We start from the raw sequence: 21704 nt of genomic DNA on the forward strand, positions 1-21704 counted from the left end.
TCGTAAAATAGGGAGGGCGCCGTGCAAATTAGCTTGATAAGACTAATAAATCAGACCCCCAGAAAGGATAATCTCCTTAAAAGATTAAAAATCAGCTTTTAAGTCTGATATTACTCAATCCTTGAGATCGACCTTAAAGATTGAGAATTACAAACTCATGGAATTCGATGATATCTAAACTCGAGCTTGAACGAGAAAATATTTTGATAAAAAATAAAACCGATTTGTTTTCTGAAAAACCCATTTTCAATGCGTTCATTACCATTGAACGTAAAATCCTAAGAATTCACCTGGAATTCATTAGGTCACCTGAACCAAATCGGGTGTCAACCGTAAGAACGGTGGTTGCATAGCATGGTGGAAGACAAAACCTTGTGCCAGACCGAAAAATTATAGGGTGATCTTTACTATTTCTCCTACAAAGGATAGTAATTGCATCCGACAAGTTATGGACCATGAACGTCTGCATGTCATTAGACATTGCCTTAACAGTTGCTTGTTCATCGCTTTCCTTTACAACCGGACGGTAGTTTACCGAAAGGTAATATACGGAGCAAGTATACTGGACGTGTTGCTTTCCTAATACAAGGATTAGCAAGTGGGTGACACAAAACCATAAGTTTTGAGCTAAAATTTTAAATATTTGAAACCCACAAAATCCACAAAAATATTTTCAAACACCGGTGAAGGGTTATTCCGGAAAACTTATCTAGGGTAAAATCTAGCTTGAATTTTCAAAAGATCAAAAGTTTTCATAAAGATCCAATTTCCTTAAAGGATCTAAATTTTCATAGTCATGTGGGACTGTAAACCACATCGTTACTATCATTGTTTATACCACCATATCAAAATCACTGATGTATAAAGTGTGAGAATAAAAAAAAGTGATTCGAGTGAAGTGTGATTTTATTTCAAGTTCTGTATTGCTTGAGGACAAGCAACGTTCAAGTGTGGGGATATTTGTTAGTGCTCCAAATGAACATATATTTAGTCGAAATATCATCCCAATATGTAAAGTTTTTAGTTGTAATTATTCTATTTTTAAGTTGTAATCGTTTAAATAAATAAATGTGAAAATGAAGCAAGAAGATTAAAGAATTGAAGAAAAAGTGCCACTAAAGCCATAGTACACTCAAAAACGCCACTAAAAGTGAGTTAAAGACTTGCGTTGATTTTGGGAGTTAAGGAAAATAAATTTTTGTGCAAATTACAAATTGCAAAACGCAAAGTACAAGATATCTACGAGTACGAAAGGACGTTCGAAAATCTGGAACCGAGACATAAACCGAGCATCAACGCGCGAGACAACGGACCTAAAATTACGAGTCAGCTATGCACAAGAATATGATATAATATATATAATTATATAAAATTATATATATTATATTATATATTAAAATATAATAGCCGCCCACGTTTTGAAATCAATATGAGCTGTCACCGCTGGCCATGCGATTGCATGGCCAGGAAGAAGGTTTCTCATGCGATCGCATGGGAGTGAATTGCTGGCCAGGTCTATAAATTGCAACATTTTCGGCCGAATTAAGAACACCTTCACACACTCTTTCTCTCTTCAGTTATAATTATATTTATATTTTATAATTTTAATTTTAATTTTAATTTTAATTTTAATTTAAGTTTAATAATATTTGGGTTATTGTAAGAAATGTTTTACGGGTTTTAAAGTCGAAACTCTGTCCGTGTAACGCTACGCTATAAATAATCACTGTAAGCTATGTTCTTCCTTTTTAAATTAATGTCTCGTAACTAAGTTATTATTATGCTTATTTAAGCCGAAATAATCATGATGTTGGACTAAATATTAATACGGAGTTATTGGATTTTGTACCATAATTCGGGTTTGGACAAAAGACCGACACTTGTGGACATTGGAATATGGACTATTAATAGATGGGGGGTATTGTCTAATCGAATGACAATTCATTGGAATCTGTCGAACCTATCTTCAAATTAGTTAATCTAATAATTATTAAATGATTATGCATGTCCTATTTAGTGACGTTTATACGACATCTTTTACGATCATTTAATTAATTATTCGGGTTGGGTAATTGATTATTCAAACTGATCAAGTGGGTAAATTAATATTCATATCTCATTAAAATAGGGGTGGATTACATACAACGATAATTGATGTAATTGTTAACAAAGTATTAAAATCTTAGATTACACACAGTCGATAACCTGGTGTAATTATTAACAAAATATTAAAACCTTGTTACAGTCTAAATTCCTAATTAGTTGGAATATTTGACTTCGGGTATAAGGTTAATTTGACGAGCATTTTATAATTATGACCGATGGACTATTATGGGCAAAACCCAGATAGGTTTCAAATAATCCAGGACAAAAGACAATTAACCCAGAGTAATAAATTAAAATCAAAACGTCAAACATCATGATTACAGAAGTTTAAATAAGCATAATTCTTTTATTGTATTTCTCATCGTACTTTTATTTACTGTCATTTTATTTATTGTCATTTTAATTTTGTCATTTATTTTATGCACTTTAATTATTGTCATTTATCTTTACGCTTAAAATATAAAATCGACAAACCGGTCATTAAACGGTAAAACCCCCTTTTATATAATATTATTACTATATATAATTATATATATTTTATATAAATATAGTTATTAAAAATATAGTACGTAATCACTAGCTCCCTGTGGAATGAACCGGACTTACTAAAAACTACACTACTCTACGATTAGGTACACTACCTATAAGTGTTGTAGCAAGGTTTAGGTATATCCCATCTATAAATAATTAAAACTTATGTAATTTGTAGTAAAAATAATAACTATTTCATACACCTCCGCACGCACATCAAGTTTTTGGCGTCGCTGTCGCGGAGCCGAAAGTGAAACGCTATATTCTAAAAAAAAAAATTAACTGCTTTTGTAAAAATATATTTTTTATAAGTTTTAAATATTAAAAACAAATATATATATATATATATATATATATATATATATATATATATATATATATATATATATATATATATATATATATATATATATATATATATATATATATATATATCTATTTAAGTGTTCAAATAAAAAGAAAATATATTTTATATAAAGTATAAAAGTATTTTTTTTTAGTTCTTAAAAATATAAGTTTAATTTAATAAATATTACTTATATAATTATTTAAAAATTAAAAATCATAAAAATTAAAATAAAAAGAATTCGGGCCGATCACTGTAGCAGCCCAAACAATCTGGCCTGGTATCCGAATCCATGTGGTCGCATGGCCAAACAACATAAACCTTATGTGATCGCATGAGGTGATGTGACTGGTCTGGTACCTCTGCCGACAGAGTTAGGGTTCGATTAATATATAATTAATATTAATTAATAATAATTAGGGTTTTATATTTTATATTTAGTTTTAATTTTAGTTTTAATTTGTAAAATTAAGTTTTATCAGTTTTATTTATTATATAAATTTAATACTTTTATATAAATAATATAAAAATAATATTTTTATAAAATTGTACTTTTAAAACTTTAGTTTTTCTTTTTGTATTTTGTATTTTTTTTTTTGTATCTTTTTATTCGTAGCTTTTATAATTTGTCGTTCGTAATATATAGGTTTTTGCTGTAGTTAATTTTATTTTTCTAAATTTTTAGGTTTTGCTGTAAAATCCCTTAAGTGCTTTTTCTTTAGATTAATATTTAGGCGCTTTAGAATTTTGCGACGCAGTTTATAAATTTTAGTGCCTTTTAAGTTATTGCCGTTTTGAATATAGAATTCCTTTTAAGATTTAATACCTTTAGACGCAATTTTTTAGATTTAATTTTTAGACTTTTAAGTTTCGACGTTTTTCTTTCTTACTTTTATTTTTTGACGTTTTTCGACGCACTTTTACTTTCTCATTTCTACGCTCTAGTTTTTAGGACATAGATTTTTATTTCAAAATTTCAACGAAAAAATTATAAAAAGCAATTAAATTGATAGACATCCAAAATTTTCTGGTTCGTAGTAATAGTTGGATTTGTTAGTGGCGAGTTGTGGGCTTCCGATTTAAAGGGTCCTGGCTACCTGCTGCATCTATTAGCTATTCGAAACGTGGGTAAAATCAGGAAAGTCTATTAAATTGATAACTTATATAATTTTTATATTTATAACTAATAGGATATTCAGTGAATGCACCGAGCAAAACGTTTACCACCTTTCATACGTTCACTACCTGTAACCCGATCAAGACATCTAGCCAATATTACCGGCGTTGATTTTTCTTTAGAATCATCATCTAGTAATCCAAGTACTCCAACTCAAAATCCCGATAATCCATTTTTTGAACCTGACTTCACAATTAAGAACCCGGAGGATATTCAAGGACAATTCCAAGATCCTGAACCACTAATCATTCCTCCTGAACCACAAACCGTTAAATCAGAATCTTTTAGTGATTCGGATTCAACAAATTAAAATATGGAAGTAACGGAACCTCTAAGTATGGAAGATCAAATGAGAGCTACACGCACTGGCCAAGGTCATGCCATTATTCGGCCAGATGTTAATGTGCCAGATTATGAAATCAAAGGACAAATCCTACATATGGTAACTAATCAATGCCAATATAGTGGTACGCCAAAAGAAGATCCAAACGAACATCTTCTAACCTTTAATAGGATCTGTACTCTATTCAAAATCAGAGAAATTGAGGATGAACAGATCTATCTCATGTTGTTTCCCTGGACTTTAATGGGAGAAGCCAAAGATTGGTTAGAATCGTTACCAGAAGGGGCGATTGATACATGGGATGTTTTAGTTGAAAAATTTCTTAAAAGATTCTTTCCGGCATCTAAAGCCGTGAGACTTCAAGAAGAAATTGTTACGTTCGCGCAAAAGCCAAATGAAACATTATATGAGGCGTGGACAAGATTCGGAAAGTTGTTGAGAGGATGTCCTCAACACGGTTTAGACACTTATCAAATAGTACAAATATTCTACCAAGGTGTTGATGTTGCTACATGAAAAGACATTGACACAGCAGCTGGTGGTTCCATTATGAAGAAAACCGCAACTGAAGCTCACAAAATAATTGATAATACAGCCTCCCACTCGCATGAGTGGCACCATGAAATGTTCCGTTCATATTGATTATAAACATTCCATATTAATTGATTTCGTCGCGAGGTTTTGACCTCTATATGAGACGTTTTTCAAAGACTGCATTCATTTTTAAAACAACCATAACCTTTATTTTATCGATAAAGGTTTAAAAGCATTACGTAGATTATCAAATAATGATAATCTAAAATATATACCGTTTACACACGACCATTACATAATGGTTTACAATAAGAATATATTACATCAAAAATAAGTTTCTTGAATGCAGTTTTTACATAATATCATACAAGCATGGACTCCAAATCTTGTCCTTATTTTAGTATGCAACAGCGGAAGCTCTTAATAATCACCTGAGAATAAACATGCTTAAAACGTCAACAAAAATGTTGGTGAGTTATAGGTTTAACCTATATATTATCAAATCATAATAATAGACCACAAGATTTCATATTTCAATATACATCCTATACATAGAGATAAAAAGCATTCATATGGTGAACACCTAGTAACCGACATTAACAAGATGCATATATAAGAATATACCCATCATTCCGAGACACCTTCGGATATGATATAAATTTCGAAGTACTAAAGCATCCGGTACTTTGGATGGGGTTTGTTAGGCCCAATAGATCTATCTTTAGGATTCGCGTCAATTAGGGTGTCTGCTCCCTAATTCTTAGATTACCAGACTTAATAAAAAGGGGCATATTCGATTTCGATAATTCAACCATAGAATGTAGTTTCACGTACTTGTGTCTATTTTGTAAATCATTTATAAAACATGCATGTATTCTCATCCCAAAAATGTTAGATTTTAAAAGTGGGACTATAACTCACTTTCACAGATTTTTACTTCATCGGGAAGTAAGACTTGGCCACTGGTCGATTCACGAACCTATAACAAATATGTACATATATATCAAAGTATGTTCAAAATATATTTACAACATTTTTAATACGTTTTACTGTTTTAAGTTTATTAAGTCAGCTGTCCTTGTTAGTAACCTACAACTAGTTGTCCATAATTAGATGTACAGAAATAAATCGATATATATTATCTTGAATCAATCCACGACCCAGTGTATACACGTCTCAGGCTAGATCAAAACTCAAAGTATATATATTTTTGGAATCAACCTCAACCCTGTATAGCTAACTCCAACATTACTGCATATAGAGTGTCTATGGTTGTTCCAAATAATATATATAGATGGGTCGATATGATATGTCAAAACATTTGCATACGTGTCTATGGTATCCCAAGATTACATAATATATTAGAATACATGTATAATACAATATAAGTTAGCTAGGATATGATTAATATAGATTTGTTACCAATTTTCACGTAGCTACAACAAGCAAAAATAACCAATCTTGTTTTACCCATAACTTCTTCATTTTAAATCCATTTTGAGTGAATCAAATTGCTATGGCTTCATATTGAACTTAAATTTATGAATCTATACAGAAAAAGTATAAGTTTATAGTCGGAATTACAGGTTACAAGTCGTTTTTGTAAAGGTAGTCATTTCAGTCGAAAGAACGACGTCTAGATGACCATTTTGGAAAACATACTTCCACTTTGAGTTTAACCATGATTTTTGGATATAGTTTTATGTTCATAAGAAAAATCATTTTCCCAGAAGAACAACTTTTAAATCAAAGTTTATCATAGTTTTTATTATCCAAACCAAAACAGCCCCCGGTTTCACTACGACGGCGTATATCCGATTTTATGGTGTTCATCGTATTTCCAGGTTTTAAATCATTAAGTTAGCATATCATATAGATATAGAACATGTGTTTAGTTGATTTTAAAAGTCAAGTTAGAAGGATTAACTTTTGTTTGCGAACAAGTTTAGAATTAACTAAACTATGTTCTAGTGATTACAAGTTTAAACCTTCGAATAAGATAGCTTTATATATATGAATCGAATGATGTTATGAACATCATTACTACCTCAAGTTTTCTGGATAAAACCACTGGAAATGAGAAAAATGGATCTAGTTTCAAAGGATCCTTGGATAGTTTGAAAGTTCTTGAAACAGAATCATGACACGAAAACAGTTCAAGTAAGATTTTCACTCAAAATAAGATTGTTATAGTTGTAAAAATTGAATCAAAGTTTGTATATGAATATTACCTTGAATTAGAAAGATAACCTACTGTAAATAACAAAGGTTCCTTGATCTTAGATGATTACTTGGAATGGATTAGATGAAATGTCCCGTTCATATTGATTATAAACGTTCCATATTAATTGATTTTGTTGCGAGGTTTTGACCTCTATATGAGACGTTTTTCAAAGACTGCATTCATTTTTAAAACAACCATAACCTTTATTTTATCAAAAAGGTTTTAAAAACATTACGTAGATTATCAAATAATGATGAGCTAAAATATACTGTTTACACACGATCATTACATAATGGTTTACAATAGAAATATATTACATCAACATATGTTTCTTGAACGCAGTTTTTACACAATATCATACAAACATGGACTCCAAATCTTGTCCTTATTTTATTATGCAACATCAGAAGCTCTTAATATTCACCTGAGAATAAACATGTTTTAAACGTCAACAAAAATGTTGGTGAGTTATAGGTTTAACCTATATATATATCAAATCGTAACAATAGACCACAAGATTTCATATTTCAATACACATCCCATACATAGAGATGAAAATCATTCATATGGTGAACACCTGGTAACCGACATTAACAAGATGCATATATAAGAATATCCCCATCATTCCGGGACACCCTTAGGATATGATATAAATTTCGAAGTACTAAAGCATCCGGTACTTTGGATGGGTTTTGTTAGGCCCAATAGTTCTATCTTTAGGATTCGCGTCAATTAGGGTGTCTGTTCTCTAATTCTTAGATTACCAGACTTAATAAAAAGGGGCTTATTCAATTTCGATAATTCAACCAAAGAATGTAGTTTCACGTACTTGTGTCTATTTTGTAAATCATTTATAAAACCTGCATGTATTCTCATTCCAAAAATATTAGATTTTAAAAGTGGGACTATAACTCACATTTACAGATATTTCCTTCCTCGGAAATAAGACTTGGCCACGGATCGATTCACGAACCTATACAAATATGTACATATATATCAAAGTATGATCAAAATATAATTACAACAATTTTTATTATGTTTTAAAGATTTGAGCGTATTAAGTCAGCTGTCCTCGTTAGTAACCTACAACTAGTTGTCCACAGTTAGATGTACAGAAATAAATCGATATATATTATCTTGAATCAATCCACGACCCAGTGTATACACGTCTCAGGCTAGATTACAACTCAAAGTATATATATTTTTGGAATCAACCTCAACCCTGTATAGCTAACTTCAACATTACTGCATATAGAGTGTCTATGGTTGTTCCAAATAATATATATACATGGGTCGATATGATATGTCAAAACATTTGCATACGTGTCTATGGTATCCCAAGATTACATAATATATTAGAATACATGTATAATACAATATAAGTTAGCTAGGATATGATTTGTATAGATTTGTTAAACATTTCCTCTAGCTAAAACAATCAAAAATATCCAATCTTGTTTTACCCATAACTTCTTCATTTTAAATCCGTTTTGAGTGAATCAAATTGCTATGGTTTCATATTGAACTCTAATTTAAGAATCCAAACAGAAAAAGTATAGAGTCAGAAATTTAAGTTACATGTCAATTACTAAAGAGGTAGTCATTTCCGTCGAAAGAACGACATCTTGATGACCATTTTGAAAAACATACTTTCACTTTGAGTTTAACCAATATTTTTGGATATAGTTTCATGTTCATATGAAAAATCATTTTCCCAGAAGAACAACTTTTAAATCAAAGTTTATCATAGTTTTTAATTATCCAAACCAAAACAGCCCCCGATTTCACTACGACGGCGTATATCCGATTTTATGGTGTTCATCGTGTTTCCAGGTTTTAAATCATTAAGTTAGCATATCATATAGATATAGAACATGTGTTTAGTTGATTTTAAAAGTCAAGTTAGAAGGATTAACTTTTGTTTGTGAACAAGTTTAGAATTAACTAAACTATGTTCTAGTGATTACAAGTTTAATCCTTCGAATAAGATAGCTTTATATGTATGAATTGAATGATGTTATGAACATCATTACTACCTCAAGTATTCTGGATAAAACTACTAGAAATGAGAAAAATGGATCTAGCTTCAAAGGATCCTTGGATGGATTGAAAGTTCTTGAAGCAGAATCATGACACGAAAACAGTTCAAGTAAGATTTTCACTCGAAATAAGATTGTTATAGTTGTAGAAATTGAATCAAAGTTTGAATATGAATTTTACATTGAATTAGAAATATAACCTACTGTAAATAACAAAGGTTCCTTGATCTTATATGATTACTTGGAATGGATTAGAAAGCTTGGAAGTAGACTTGCAAACTTGGAAGTATTCTTGATTTTTATGAAACTATACTTATGGAATTTATGAAGAACACTTTGAACTTGAAGATGGAACTTGAGAGAGATTAATTAGATGAATAAAATTGAAGAATGAAAGTGTTTGTAGGTGTTTTTGGTCGTTGGTATATGGATTAGATATAAAGGATATGTAATTTTGTTTTCATGTAAATAAGTCATGAATGATTACTAATATTTTTGTAATTTTATGAGATATTTCATGCTAGTTTCCAAATGATGGTTCCCACATGTGTTAGGTGACTCACATGGGCTACTAAGAGCTGATCATTGGAGTGTATATACCAATAGTACATACATCTAAAAGCTGTGTATTGTACGAGTACGAATACGGGTGCATACGAGTAGAATTGTTAATAAAACTGAACGAGGATGTAATTGTAAGCATTTTTGTTAAGTAGAAGTACTTTGATATGTGTCTTGAAGTCTTTCAAAAGTGTAAGAATACATATCAAAACACAACATGTATATACATTCTAATGGAGTCGTTAAGTCTTCGTTAGTCGTTACATGTAAGTGTTGTTTTGAAACCTTTAAGTTAACGATCTCAATTAATGTTGTTAACCCAATGTTTATTATATCAAATGAGATGATAAATTATTATATTATCATGATATTATGATGTATGAATATCTCTTAATATGATATATACATTAAAATATCGTTACAACGATAATCGTTACATATAAGTCTCGTTTCATAATTCTTGAGTTAGTAGTCTTGTTTTTACATATGTAGTTCATTGTTAACACACTTAATGATATATTTAAATATCATTTTATCATGTTAAATATAGTGTATCAATATCTTAATATGATACATATGTATTTAGTAGATGTTATCATAACGATAATCGTTATATATATATCATTTTGAGTTTCTTAGCTTAGTAATCTCATTTCTTATGTATATCACACATTATTAATATACTTAGTGAGATAATTACTCATCATAATCTCATTTCAACCATATATATATGTCTATATATACCACAACATGTAGTTTTTATAAATTTGTAACGTTCGTGAATCGCCGGTCAACTTGGGTGATCAATTGTCTATATGAAACTTATTTCATTTAATCAAGTCTTAACAAGTTTGATTGCTTAACACGTTGGAAACATTTAGTCATGTAAATATCAATCTCAATTAATATATATAAACATGGAAAAGTTTGGGTCACTACAGTACCTACCCGTTAAATAAATTTAGTCCCGAAATTTTAAGCTGTTGAAGGTGTTGACGAATCTTCTGGAAATAGATGCGGGTATTTCTTCTTCATCTGATCTTCACGCTCCCAGGTGAACTCGGGTCCTCTACGAGCATTCCATCGAACCTTAACAATCGGTATCTTGTTTTGCTTAAGTCTCTTAACCTCACGATCCATTATTTTGACGGATTCTTCAATGAATTGAAGTTTTTCATTGATTTGGATTTCGTCCAACAGAATAGTGAGATCTTCTTTAGCAAAACATTTCTTCAAATTCGAGACGTGGAAAGTGTTATGTACAGCCGCGAGTTGTTGAGGTAGCTCCAGTTGGTAAGCTACTGGTCCGCCACGATCTATAATGTTGAATGGTCCAATGTACCTTGGAATTAGTTTCCCCCGTTTACCAAATCGAACAACGCCTTTCCAAGGTGAAACCTTAAGCATGACCATTTCTCCAATTTCAAACTCTATATCTTTTCTTTTACTGTCCGCGTAGCTCTTTTGTCGACTCTGGGCGGTTTTAAATCGTTGTTGAATTTGGATGATTTTCTCGGTAGTTTCTTGTATTATCTCCGGACCCGTAATCTGTCTATCCCCCACTTCATTCCAACAAATCAGAGACCTGCACTTTCTACCACAAAGTGCCTCAAACGGCGCCATCTCAATACTAGAATGATAACTGTTATTGTAGGAAAATTCTGCTAACGGTAGGTGTCGATCCCAACTGTTTCTGAAATCAATAACACATGCTCGTAGCATGTCTTCAAGCGTTTGTATCGTCCTTTCACTCTGCCCATCAGTTTGTGGATGATAGGCAGTACTCATGTCTAGACGAGTCCCCAACGCTTGTTGCAATGTCTGCCAGAACCTTGAAACAAATCTACCATCCCTATCAGAGATAATAGAGATGGGTATTCCATGTCTGGAGACAACCTCCTTCAAATACAATCGCGCCAACTTCTCCATTTTGTCATCTTCTCTCATTGGCAGGAAGTGTGCTGACTTGGTGAGACGATCAACTATTACCCAAATAATATCATAACCACTTGCAGTCCTTGACAATTTAGTAATGAAATCCATGGTAATGTTTTCCCATTTTCATTCCGGGATTTTAGGTTGTTGTAATAGACCTGATGGTTTTTGATGTTCAGCTTTGACCTTAGAACACATCAAACATTCTCCTACATATTTAGCAATATCGGCTTTCATACCCGGCCACCAAAAGTGTTTCTTGAGATCTTTATACATCTTCCCCGCTCCGGGATGTATTGAATATCTGGTTTTATGTGCTTCTTTAAGTATCATTTCTCTCACATCTCCAAACCTTGGTACCCAAATTCTATCAGCCCTATATCGGGTTCCGTCTTCCCGATTATTAAGATGTTTCTCTGATCCTTTGGGTATCTCATTCTTCAACTTTCCTTCTTTTAGAACCCCCTATTGCGCCTCATTTATTTGAGTAGTAAGGTTAGTACGAATAATTATATTCATAGCTTTTACCCGTATAGGTTCTCTATCCTTTCTACTCAAAGCGTCGGCTACCACATTCGCCTTCCCCGGGTGGTATCGAATCTCAAAATCATAATCATTCAACAGTTCAATCCACCTGCGTTGTCTCATATTCAGTTGCTTCTGATTAAATATATGTTGGAGACTTTTGTGGTCAGTATATATAATACTTTTGACCCCATATAAATAATGCCTCCAAGTCTTTAATGCAAAAACAACAGCACCCAATTCCAAATCGTGAGTCGTATAATTTTGCTCGTGAATCTTCAATTGTCTATACGCATAAGCAATCACCTTCGTTCGTTGCATTAATACACAACCGAGACCTTTGATGCATCACAATAAATCACAAAATCATCATAGGTGCCGTAGTTAGGTTTTTCTTCAATAACTGAAACGCCTTCTCTTGTTCATCCTTCCATTTAAATTTCTTCCCTTTATGCGTTAATGCAGTCAAGGGTTTTGCTATTTTGGAGAAATCTTGGATGAATATTCTGTAGTAACCAGCCAATCCTAAAAATTGACGTATATGCTTCGGAGTTTTTAGGGTTTCCTACTTTTCAACGGTTTCGATCTTTGCCGGGTCCACCTGGATACCTTCTTTGTTCACTAGGTGACCGAGGAATTGAACTTCTTCCAACCAAAATGCACACTTTGTAAACTTAGCGTACAGTTTTTCTTTCCTCAATACTTCTAGCACTTTTCTCAAATGTTCTTCGTGCTCTTGATCATTCTTTGAGTAAATAAGTAATTCATCGATGAAAACAATGACAAACTTGTCAAGATATGGCCCACACACTCGGTTCATAAGGTCCATGAACACAGCTGGTGCGTTATTCAATCCAAACGGCATAACCATAAACTCGTAATGACCATAACGCATCCTAAAAGCAGTTTTTGGAATATCATCCTCCTTTACTCGCATTTGATGATATCCAGAACGTAAATCGATTTTAGAATAAACCGACGAGCCTAGTAGTTGATCAAATAAGTCGTCAATTCTCGGCAGTGGATAACGGTTTTTGATGGTAAGTTTATTCAACTCTCTGTAGTCAATACACAACCTAAATGTACCATCCTTCTTCTTGACAAACAAAACAGGAGCTCCCCATGGTGATGTGCTTGGTCGAATGAAACCACATTCTAATAGTTCTTGCAGTTGACTTTGCCATTCTTTCATCTCGCTGGGTGCGAGTCTGTAAGGAGCACGAGCTATTGGTGCAGCTCCTGGTACAAGATCTATTTGAAATTCAATAGATCGATGTGGAGGTAGTCCCGGTAATTCTTTCAAAAATACATCGGGAAATTCTTTTGCGATGGGAACATCATTGATGCTCTTTTCTTCAGTTTGTACTTTCTCGACGTGTGCTAGAACAGCATAGCAACCTTTTCTTATTAGTTTTTGTGCCTTCAAATTACTAATAAGATGTAGCTTCGTGTTGCCCTTTTCTCCGTACACCATTAAGGGTTCTCCTTCTTCTCGTACAATGCAAATTGCATTTTTGTAACATACGATCTCTGCTTTCATCTCCTTCAGCCAGTTCATGCCAACTATTACATCAAAACTCCCTAACTCTACTGGTATCAAATCAATATTAAATATTTCGCTACCCTGTTTAATTTCTTGATTCCGGCATATATAATCTGCTGAAATTAATTTACCGTTTGCTAATTCGAGTAAAAATTTACTATCCAACGGCGTCAATGGACAATTTAATTTAGCACAAAAATCTCTACTCATATAGCTTCTATCCGCACCCGAATCAAATAAAACGTAAGCAGATTTATTGTCAATAAGAAACGTACCCGTAACAAGCTCCGGGTCTTCCTGTGCCTCTGCCGCATTAATATTGAAAACTCTTCTGCGGCATTGTCCTTTCGTGTTCTCCTGGTTCAGGCAATTTCTAATAATGTGGCCCGGTTTTCCACATTTATAACAAACTACATTGGCATAACTTGCTCCGACACTACTTGCTCCGCCATTACTAGTTCCGACACCATTTGTTCCTTTCGTTCTGTTAACCCCTGATCCGTAGACCTCACACTTCGCCTCGCTATGACCATTTCTTTTACACTTGTTGCAAAATTTGGTGCAGAACCCTGAGTGATACTTTTCACACCTTTGGCATAGCTGCTTCTGATTGTTGTTGTTGTTGTGGTTGTTATTGTTGTTGGGATGATTGTTGTAGTTGTTGTTGTTGTGCCGTTTGTTGTAGTTGCGATTGATGTTGCGATTGTTGGGATAGTTGTTGTTGTTTTGGTGACTCTTATCACCGTTTTCCTCCTACTTTCTTTTGATTAGCTTTACGTTGGCCTCTTCGGCCGCCTGTTCTTTAATTCTTCCCTCAATCTGGTTCATTAGTTTGTGAGCCATTCTACATGCCTTTTGTATGGAGGCAGGCTCGTGTGAACTTATATCTTCTTGGATTCTCTCTGGTAACCCTTTCACAAACTCGTCGATCTTCTCTTCCTCATCTTCGAACGCTCTCGAACACAATAGGCACAATTCTGTGAATCGTCTTTCGTACAAAGTAATATCGAATCCCTGTGTTCGTAACCCTCTAAGTTCTGACTTGAGCTTATTGACCTCAGTTCTGGGACGGTACTTCTTGTTCATCAAGTGCTTGAATGCTGACCACGGTTGCGCGTAAGCAGCATCTTGTCCCACTTGCTCTAGATAGGTATTCCACCATGTTAACGCAATACCTGTGAAAGTATGCGTAGCGTACTTCACTTTGTCTCCTTCAGCACACTTACTTATGGAAAACACCGATTCAACTTTCTCGGTCCACCGTTTCAATCCGATTGGTCCTTCGGTCCCATCAAATTCTGAAGGTTTGCAGGTAGTGAATTCCTTGTAGGAGCATCCTACACGATTTCTTGCGCCGTTAGCAGTATTGCTAGATTCAGAGTTATTGTTGGTATGTAGCGCGGCCTGTACTGCGGCTATGTTTGAAGCAAGAAAGGCACGAAATTCCTCTTCACTCATATTCAAGGTGTGTCGAGTAGTCGGTGCCATTTCCTTCAAAATAGTCAAATGAAACAAGTTAATCATACAGAATATTAAGAGTAGTCAATAGTATCTCGTAGCATAATATGAACTCATTTATAAAAGCTTTTTCTTCATATTAGCGTTTTATAAGTTTAAATTCGGGTACTACCTACCCGTTAAGTTCATACTTAGTAGCTAATATACAATTCAACTACTACAATTCCATATGAAAAACTGATTATAATAATATATCACACACAAATATTCTTCAAACTTACAACTTTGCTATATTACATATAACATGAAATATAGTACACTATGATACAGGACAGTTTTGAAGATAAATCTAGTTAATACACAAGTTATTCATCAAAGAAAATAAAGACACGTAATTCATAAGTCCAGAAACAAGTCATACATTCTGGTTTTACTAAGACGACTTCCCATCCTTGGTCTTGTGGAAAATAACCGTTATGACCATTGGCTAGGCAGCATGTTGTAATGTCGTTAAAAGGACGAGAGTTTTGTAATGTCCAACAGCCCCGTAATAATCTAAAAACCTTGTTTCTCACCCCAACTACTGAATCCGTCACTTGTGGGAAAGTTTTATTTAAAAGCTGCAATCCGATGTTCTTTTTCTCACTTTGGTAGGAAGTGAACATCACTAACCCGTAAGCATAACATGCTTCTTTATGTTACATGTTAGAAGCTCTTTCTAATTCACGAAATCCTATGTTGGGATATGTTGAGTCAAAATAGGTTCTTAACCCGTAGCGTAAAATTGCATTTGGGTTCCCCGCATTTAATGCTTTAAAGAAAACACGGTGTAACTTAAAGTCTCCCCAATGTGATATACCCCACCTATCAAAGGAAAGCCTTTTATAAACTAAGGCATTTCTGGAAAGTCTTTCAAATGTTTGACAAGTTAATTTCGCCATAACTAAATGTGCTGATGAATTCTGACCGACTCTAGACAAGATTTCCTCAATCATATCCTCTGGTAGGTCTTCTAAAATATTCGGTTGTCTACCCTTAACGTCCATTTGTTTTTATACTGTAAAATAGACAAGGATTAGATTCGTAATAACAAACAATACAAGCAATTTTTACATAGAACATAAAAGTACAAGCACACTACATTACATTTATTACACAACATGCTCACACCCCTCTAATCTGAATCACTAGTTTCTTCTTCTTCTTCAGACTTGGTTCTTTTTCCTAATCTTCTAGGGATATATGATGTTCCTCTAATACGAGTCAACGTTTTCCACATTGGTTTAGAAAAACCTGGTGGTTTAGAGGTTCCCGGGTTATTGTCACGATATTGAAAATACGGGTGTTGACGGTACATATAAAGTTCATCGGGGTCGGAATCAGATTTCTCTATTTTGATGCCTTTTCCCTTATTATTTTCTTTTGCCTCATTAAATTAGATTAGGGTAATTTCTATAACATCATCAGAATCCTCATCAGGATCCGATTCATCAGAAAATTGGCAATTTTCCCAATATTTTGCTTCCTTAGCGGAAACACCATTGACCATTATTAACTTTGATCCATTGGTTGAGGATTTTCTTTTATTTGACCGGTTTTCTGTGGTTCCTATTATTCCCCCCTCCGGAACCTCTTCTTCTTCCGGTTCCTCTTCTTCTGGTTCCTCTTCTTCCGGTTCCTCTTCTTCCGGTTCCGTTTCCTCTTCTTCCGGTTCTTCGGGAACTTGTGAATCTTGCCAATATATATTCGACTCTTCGTTATTATTAGGTGAGTCAATGGAATTTGTGCTAGAGGTAGACATCTATCACACAATATCAAACATGTTAAGAGATTAATATATCACATAATATTTACATGTTAATAATATATAGTTTCCAACAAAAATGTTAAGCAGTCATTTTTAAAGAAAACACGGTCGAAGTCCAGACTCACTAATGCATCCTAACAAACTCGATAAGACACACTAATGCAAATTTTCTGGTTCTCTCAGACCAACGCTCGGATACTAACTAAAATGTCCTGTTCATATTGATTATAAACGTTCCATATTAATTGATTTCGTTGCGAGGTTTTGACCTCTATATGAGACGTTTTTCAAAGACTGCATTCATTTTTAAAACAACCATAACCTTTATTTTATCAAAAAGGTTTTAAAAATATTACGTAGATTATCAAATAATGATAATCTAAAATATACTGTTTACACACGACCATTACATAATGATTTACAATAGAAATATATTACATCGACATATGTTTCTTGAATGCAGTTTTTACACAATATCATACAAACGTGGACTCCAAATTTTGTCCTTATTTTAGTATGCAACAGCGGAAGCTCTTAATATTCACCTGAGAATAAACATGCTTTAAACGTCAACAAAAATGTTGGTGAGTTATAGGTTTAACCTATATGTATCAAATCGTAACAATAGACCACAAGATTTCATATTTCAATACACATCCCATACATAGAAATAAAAATCATTCATATCGTGAACACCTGGTAACCGACATTAACAAGATGCATATATAAGAATATCCCCATCATTCTGGGACACCCTTCGGATATGATATAAATTTCGAAGTACTAAAGCATCCGGTACTTTGGATGGGGTTTGTTAGGCCCAATAGATCTATCTTTAGGATTCGCGTCAATTAGGGTGTCTGTTCCCTAATTCTTAGATTACCAGACTTAATAAAAAGGGGCATATTCGAATTCGATAATTCAACCATAGAATGTAGTTTCACGTACTTGTGTCTATTTTGTAAATCATTTATAAAACCTGCATGTATTCTCATCCCAAAAATATTAGATTTTAAAAGTGGGACTATAACTCACATTCACAGATATTTCCTTCCTCGGAAATAAGACTTGGCCACGGATCGATTCACGAACCTATACAAATATGTACATATATATCAAAGTATGATCAAAATATAATTACAACCATTTTTATTATGTTTTAAAGATTTGAGTGTATTAAGTCAGTTGTACTCGTTAGTAACCTACAACTAGTTGTCCACAGTTAGATGTACAGAAATAAATCGATATATATTATCTTGAATCAATCCATGACCCAGTGTATACACGTCTCAGGCTAGATCACAACTCAAAATATATATATTTTTGGAATCAACCTCAACCCTGTATAGCTAACTCCAACATTACTGCATATAGAGTGTCTATGATTGTTCCAAATAATATATATACATGGGTCGATATGATATGTCAAAACGTTTGCATACTTGTCTATGGTATCCTAAAATTACATAATATATTAGAATACATGTATAATACAATATAAATTATCTAGGATATGATTTGTATAGATTTGTTAAACATTTCCCGTAGCTAAAAAGATCAAAAATATACAATCTTGTTTTACCCATAACTTCTTCATTTTAAATCCGTTTTGAGTGAATCAAATTGCTATGGTTTCATATTGAACTATAATTTAAGAATCCAAACAGAAAAATATAGGTTTATAGTCGGAAATTTAATTTACATGTCAATTACTAAAGAGGTAGTCATTTCCGTCGAAAGAACGCCATCTTGATGACCATTTTGAAAAACATACTTTCACTTTGAGTTTAACCAAGATTTTTGGATATAGTTTCATGTTCATATGAAAAATCATTTTCCCAGAAGAACAACTTTTAAATCAAAGTTTATCATAGTTTTTAATTATCCAAACCAAAACAGCCCCCGGTTTCACTACGACGGCGTATATCCGATTTTATGGTGTTCATCGTGTTTCCAGGTTTTAAATCATTAAGTTAGCATATCATATAGATATAGAACATGTGTTTAGTTTATTTTAAAAGTCAAGTTAGAAGGATTAACTTTTGTTTGCGAACAAGTTTAGAATTAACTAAACTATGTTCTAGTGATTACAAGTTTAAACCTTCGAATAAGATAGCTTTATATGTATGAATCGAATGATGTTATGAACATCATTACTACCTCAAGTTTTCTGAATCAAACTACTAGAAATGAGAAAAATGGATCTAGCTTCAAAGGATCCTTGGATGGATTGAAAGTTCTTGAAGCAGAATCATGACACGAAAACAGTTCAAGTAAGATTTTCACTCGAAATAAGATTGTTATAGTTGTAGAAATTGAATCAAAGTTTGAATATGAATATTACCTTGAATTAGAAAGATAACCTACTGTAAATAACAAAGGTTCCTTGATCTTAAATGATTACTTGGAATGGATTAGAAAGCTTGGAAGTAGACTTGCAAACTTGGAAGTATTCTTGATTTTTATGAAACTATACTTATGGAATTTATGAAGAACACTTAGAACTTGAAGATGGAACTTGAGAGAGATTAATTAGATGAAGAAAATTGAAGAATGAAAGTGTTTGTAGGTGTTTTTGGTCGTTGGTATATGGATTAGATATAAAGGATATGTAATTTTGTTTTCATGTAAATAAGTCATGAATTATTACTAATATTTTTGTAATTTTATGAGATATTTCATGCTAGTTGCCAAATGATGGTTCCCACTTGTGTTAGGTGACTCACATGGGCTGCTAAGAGCTGATCATTGGAGTGTATATACCAATAGTACATACATCTAAAAGCTGTGTATTGTACGAGTACGAATACAGGTGCATACGAGTAGAATTGTTGATGAACCTGAACGAGGATGTAATTGTAAGAATTTTTGTTAAGTAGAAGTACTTTGATATGTGTCTTGTAGTCTTTCAAAAGTGTAAGAATACATATCAAAACACAACATGTATATACATTCTAATGGAGTCATTAAGTCTTCGTTAGTCGTTACATGTAAGTGTTGTTTTGAAACCTTTAAGTTAACGATCTCAATTAATGTTGTTAAACCAATGTTTATTATATCAAATGAGATGATAAATTATTATATTATCATGATATTATGATGTATGAATATCTCTTAATATGATATATACATTAAAATATCGTTACAACGATAATCGTTACATATAAGTCTCGTTTCGTAATTCTTGAGTTAGTAGTCTTGTTTTTACATATGTAGTTTATTGTTAACACACTTAATGATATATTTAAATATCATTTTATCATGTTAAATATAGTGTATCAATATCTTAATATGATACATATGTATTTAGTAGACGTTATCATAACGATAATCGTTATATATATCATTTCGAGTTTCTTAACTTAGTAATCTCATTTCTTATGTATATCACACATTATTAATATACTTAGTGAGATACTTACTCATCATAATCTCATGTCAACCATATATATATGTCTATATATACCACAACATGTAGTTTTTACAAATTTGTAACGTTCGTGAATCGCCGGTCAACTTGGGTGATCAATTGTCTATATGAAACTTATTTCATTTAATCAAGTCTTAACAAGTTTGATTGCTTAACACGTTGGAAAAATTTAGTCATGTAAATATCAATCTCAATTAATATATATAAATATGGAAAAGTTCGGGTCACTACATTAGAAAGCTTGGAAGTAGACTTGCAAACTTGGAACTATTCTTGATTTTTATGAAACTATACTTATGGAATTTATGAAGAACACTTAGAACTTGAAGATAGAACTTGAGAGAGATCACTTAGATGAATAAAATTGAAGAATGAAAGTGTTTGTAGGTGTTTTTGGTTGTTGGTATATGGATTAGATATAAAGGATGTGTAATTTTGTTTTCATGTAAATAAGTCATGAATGATTACTCATATTTTTGTAATTTTATGAGATATTTCATGCTAGTTGCTAAATGATGGTTCCCACATGTGTTAGGTGACTCACATGGGATGCTAAGAGCTGATCATTGGAGTGTATATACCAATAGTACATACATCTAAAAGCTGTGTATTGTACGAGTACGAATACGGGTGCATACGAGTAGAATTGTTGATGAAATTGAACGAGGATGTAATTGTAAGCATTTTTGTTAAGTAGAAGTATTTTGATATGTGTCTTGAAGTCTTTCAAAAGTGTAAGAATACATATCAAAACACAACATGTATATACATTCTAATGGAGTCGTTAAGTCTTCGTTAGTCGTTACATGTAAGTGTTGTTTTGAAACCTTTAAGTTAACGATCTCAATTAATGTTGTTAAACCAATGTTTATTATATTAAATGAGATTTTAAATTACTATATTATCATGATATTATGATGTATGAATATCTCTTAATATGATATATACATTAAAATATCATTACAACGATAATCGTTACATATAAGTCTCGTTTCGTAATTCTTGGGTTAGTAGTCTTGTTTTTACATATGTAGTTCATTGTTAACACACTTAATGATATATTTAAATATCATTTTATATTGTTAGATATAGTGTATCAATATCTTAATATGATACATATGTATTTAGTAGACGTTATCATAACG

At 32.6% G+C, this 21704-nt stretch overlaps 1 non-coding gene across 1 annotated transcript; it reads right to left on the minus strand.

The window, feature by feature from the left end:
- Window positions 1-4857: 4857 nt before the first annotated feature.
- LOC139887199 (small nucleolar RNA R71) lies at window positions 4858-4964 on the minus strand. The gene has a single exon (XR_011773038.1). It is a non-coding gene; the product is annotated as a small nucleolar RNA R71 (small nucleolar RNA).
- Between the last annotated feature and the right edge of the window lie 16740 nt (window positions 4965-21704).

Source organism: Rutidosis leptorrhynchoides, chromosome 1 (genome assembly GCF_046630445.1).
Source record: "Rutidosis leptorrhynchoides isolate AG116_Rl617_1_P2 chromosome 1, CSIRO_AGI_Rlap_v1, whole genome shotgun sequence".
Classification (NCBI taxonomy): Eukaryota; Viridiplantae; Streptophyta; class Magnoliopsida; order Asterales; family Asteraceae; genus Rutidosis; species Rutidosis leptorrhynchoides.